The sequence below is a fragment of the Pomacea canaliculata genome, linkage group LG7, assembly GCF_003073045.1.
Source record: "Pomacea canaliculata isolate SZHN2017 linkage group LG7, ASM307304v1, whole genome shotgun sequence".
Classification (NCBI taxonomy): Eukaryota; Metazoa; Mollusca; class Gastropoda; order Architaenioglossa; family Ampullariidae; genus Pomacea; species Pomacea canaliculata.
This window is the reverse complement of record NC_037596.1, coordinates 260,135-265,000: the sequence shown is the minus strand read 5'-3', so window position 1 is coordinate 265,000 and position 4,866 is coordinate 260,135. Positions and strand designations below refer to the sequence as shown.

The 4,866-nt window shown below is 35.9% G+C and overlaps 1 long non-coding RNA gene across 1 annotated transcript; it reads left to right on the top strand.

Moving 5' to 3' along the window:
* The first annotated feature begins 1,331 nt into the window (after positions 1 to 1,331).
* Positions 1,332 to 3,363, top strand: LOC112567808. The gene is made up of 3 exons (XR_003099886.1): positions 1,332 to 1,483; positions 1,768 to 2,006; positions 3,315 to 3,363. It is a non-coding gene; the product is annotated as an uncharacterized LOC112567808 (long non-coding RNA).
* The last annotated feature ends 1,503 nt before the right edge of the window (positions 3,364 to 4,866 follow it).

The window sequence follows — 4,866 nt, the reverse complement described above, 5'->3', positions numbered from 1 at the left end:
ATGACTCGTTGAAGCGAGGCATGCTCATGCGTAGAAACTATGGATCTTCTAGTGTTGTTGAATGAATTAGCAGACATTTTCGTGGTATTTTTCTAAATCAAAACCAATAATAAAGCGTGAGTTGTATGTGTTTAGCTTTTACGTCTTATTTTTATTTAAATTTGACGTGTATGTACTCTTTAGCAGACGATCAAACAACCCACTCGCGCAGGGATATCAAACGAAAGCGAAAGCGGGATACGTGCCGATGATGGTGTCATCACCGTCAAAGAACGCCAAAAAAAGTGATTTTTAAAGACAACCGGGACATGTGATGGACTTGCCAGAAGGCCAGAAAGCGGGACATTGGGCGTCCTGCCCGATGAGAGGGCGGGACACGAGGTCAAAAGCGGGACGTCTGGTCACCTTACTGGTCGGAAGTAAGTTGGGGCCCTCGTGGGTTTTGGAAGATGGTCCCTTAGGAGACACTTTTGGGATTTGCCACGACTTGCCACGAAAGCACCATTGCATACCCACCGATCTGCCATTAACATTCGTGTTTCCTTAGCAGAATGACACCAAAATATTCCTCAAAATTAGTGAGTGTAAAAATATTGTCCTTCAGATTCGAAGAGAGAAAATTTCCACTCATATATTTAGAAGTGCAAGGTGATTGTATTGATAACTTTTTGTGACGTGGAACATCATTATTTTTAATGACTAAAACTCGAGTCTAATTGAATTTATATGAGCGAGAACACTCCTTTTTGTGTCTGTAAGTCTGTAGTTAACAGACAGGGCTTCTGAAACGGAGAAACTCGTAAAGGTCAGATAGAGTTGAGAAGTAATGGACATGTATTAAACTATCCGTGACACCAATATAAAACATATAAAAGGAGGGAGAAAGTTCAAGAAGTACATATTCCTTCATCGTTTATATTATCGTACGTGCACAATGGTTGATGATGAGAACAACTGCTGGAAATGCATGACATAAAAGTATAGAATAAAAAGCAAAGGAACATATATTTTCAGAGCTGAAGCTGACGTGTGCAGTATTGTTGGCACCATCTGTTTTAGCCACATCATACTGTCTTCGCTTCTCGTAGCACCGACAAATATAATGCAAGTTAATTTTCATGTGATACGAGCTTTGGGCACTGATGCCATCGTCTGTTTTACTACTGCAATTATTGTCGATGCAGTCGCACGCAGAAAATGTGAAAACGATCCGGGATGAGTATGTTTTTATATGGCAAAAAATCTTTTTACTTTCCCTTCTACTTTATACACAAACCATCTGTGTGATTTTGTTCTCAAATGGAATAGAAATATTGATAAAGTCAAATGGCCGAAAATATAATTTGTAGTAAGTATATATATTCGTTATCACAGACTGTCTTTAGAAAGTTTCCACAAGTGGAGCCGCTGTTGTCGAGTGGGAGCAACAGGATGTGGCCTCTCGTCTTTCTGCTCTGCTTCATTCAAGGTTTTGGTGTTCAAGGTAACAGTGTTTGTAATGTACATTGAAAATACACAAAAACATTTACAGTGCACAAGCAGAAATATCTTTGTTAAGATTGAAAACAGAAGATTAGAAAATACAAGACTAGAAAAAGATAAATAATTAATGCAACGAAAATTTTGTGTGTTTTTATATTTCCAGAGCGAACGATGTTATCCTCTGTGTTAAAAGGGGAACGTCTGAAGCTATAGGCTTGAACAGTAAATCGAATGATATGGAAAGATGGACTTTTAACACATTTGTTTGTGTTTTTATTTCTCTAGGGGTCCAATGGAAGATTATAACATATACATCGGTCATTGTACAGGTGGAAACAGACTCCGATATCTATATTACTCTTCATGGAACTCGCGTATCTTCCGCAGACATGAAATTAGACAACAACTTTGAGAGAGATAGGCTTAATACATTCTTTGTTACAACGGACGACATTGGTGAAGTGTGCTCAGTGTCCATCAGGTCTAATGGTAGTCACGCTGCTCCTGACTGGAATATCAATTTGGTAAAATATAACTTTAAAATCTGAATTGTTGTGCTTGGGTCAAATACTCAACTAATGTAGCTGTCAATAGCACCATAGCATCTGTTCACTGTGCCACGTTCACGTTTTTAAATGCGATAAGCTTGTTTTCTTTTAACCTGAAAAAGACAAAAGTTACAGGAATAATATGAAGTTATTGTTGTAGTGTATTCTTTCTCCACTGAGTGGCTTCTATTGAAGATGCTTTTTTCAATAAGACCGCAAAATATAAATGATATTTAATTTGGTAATTATGTGATCCATCTGTGCCGATACAAACATCCCAGACAGCACAAAATGTTGGACCAATGTGGTTCCAGAGCTTGTAGGTACTGGCCATCTTAGCCACTGAGAGCTAGCCTCAAGCCAGGATGGAAACGATACAGCGGCCAGTAAGAAACTCCCGCTACATGGCTGTCACCATGGCAACACGCCGTCTGCAGGTAGCCAATGATGGCTCGCAGTTGCCATGCGTGACTGCCATATGTATATATGTTGGCACGGTACACGACCAATCTGAGCTTCCAGTAGGATGGTAATATAGACATATAAATATATATGTCTAAGACTGCGCCCTAGAGCTTTAATGGTAGCCACTCTGTCAGTCCTGTATTTTTCCATACTGGGCCAAAATATTTTGACATGATTGTACCATGACAGAAGTCACAGTTGTAGCCGGCATGGTTCGACTTTACAACAATATTTCTCCAAGATTTATTTCTTTTAAGTGGACACATTTCTTTAATCACATCACAGCATTTACGGTAACTGCAGTAGATATCACAACTGATTACCACGGACAACATTGTTTACTGTTTTGATTTGACATTTGTCGCTAAGGTCGTATCTCCCATACATATACCAGGTTTTTATGCTTTTCTGCTGCTCTAAGATGGTGGTTGAGGGACCTACACGGCACTCTTTTTTGTGCGACTGCTGGTTATCAGCGAATACTCAATATCACAAAGAACCTATAGTCCCATGCTCCAGGCAGAAGAAATAAGTATATCCTAGTTACCTATCCCAATATATCAGAAACATATAATGTTAACACTCTTTGTTAAAAAGAAAATTTGTTGCTATGTGTGTTTCAAACCTGATATATTTAACATCTTGTAGAAGTGTGTAGATGTTTCTGAAACATTAAACTCTCCTGTTAAAAATTCACAACTTGACTAACACTGACTTTGTTGGATGAAAGTAATTTGTTTAGGTTTTTAACATACATTTTTTTAATTAACATCAGTCTACATTTACATTTATCTACCGTCTGACAATTAATGTTATCAGGTAGACCAACCTGGGTGCAGACTTTGAGTCCGGCACTGACCAACCAGCATAAAGGTATTAAAGCATCATTTAGGCAGGTATCTATATTCATTTAGAAATCACCAGTTCTCTAATTCATGCTGAAAATTTAATTATGTGTACTTACATTTTGTGCATTGCAAAACCTTAAGCTAAAACTATATGCGTAAAATATATTTATGCATAAAATGATACATAATATACTCTTAATATATAATATAGTCTACAATATATCAAAATATGCAACATACAGACTAATAATTTCATTGGGCAGACATATTGACATGAATCTGATATTGTTCGCCTTCGTGTTTACGTCCATAACATTTTAAAGTAATGTAAACACTCTAGAAACTTAGCAATTGTACTTTACACCTATTTTTGTGTAAAACTTAATAAGGACGACTACATTTTTACTTTAAGGGATTCATTGCAAAAATATTTTAGAACTTGCAGATTTTTTGGTTATTTACAATGTACTTAAAGGTATTTATTTGTTATGTTTATCCTTTTATTTGATGTTCTTCCTTTTTTGTTTTCATGGAACTTACATTGTGTGTGCAGAGTTTATTCACCTGATGGAACACCTTGCTCATCGGCTAACTGGAATTCTCAGAAATATCTGTCAATGTCTTCAACAGTGTCATGGCACACAACCCTGCTAATGTTTTTGTTTACAGTTGAAAATCTCTAGAATATTACAACCCAAGTAACCAAAAGTATAACAGTGTGTCGGACATCCCAAAAGGCACTGCAATGTGGTAATAAAAGCAATGATATAATACATTTGGTTGAGATTCACATTTGTGTAAAGACATTGTTTTTAGCTTCAAAAGATTTATTTTCACACCTACCAAGTAATAATGTAGCTGTCATTGTCTTACTAAAAATACGTTTTCTTTGTTCTGGTGAACTTCGAGGGGTAGCACTTTGACAAGAGATATCTCCAAAACATTCAAAGATATAAAAATAAACATTCTTCAAAATTGAGAGCAAAATTTGTACTGTAGAATGACACTATATTCCATGATCTGCAATTTTGATACTGTCTGAATGTTATTTTGAAAAAAGTACATTTTCTAAGAATAATCGATTACAGTCAGAATTATCATTTAAAGCCTTTGAATAAAACATTTCGCAAATAGTTATTTTCTGTTTGATTATTCAGTCACAAGATGATATGAAAAGGTAGGAAATATACTGGTAACATATACACTAGCCAACTATAAAGAGTAGTCAACTGTTAACACTTTTGCAAAAGTATACCTTATAACCCAAGGTCTTTTACCTCACAAGCAATTCTAAAGCAATTAATTCTACAAAAAGAAAAAAAGTGGAAAATAATGTCTAATTTGTTTTTAAAAACGTGTTGTAAGATTTTGAAATTTATCGTTGTAAATGGCATTGAAAATGCAAGGTGAAAATAAAATAGTTGAAGCGCAATCATTTGTCTTTTGGGATTTGAAAAAATGTTTTCTTGGTGGCTGCTGTAGACAACAACTTCTCTCCGAACACATACACACATATGTTGTCA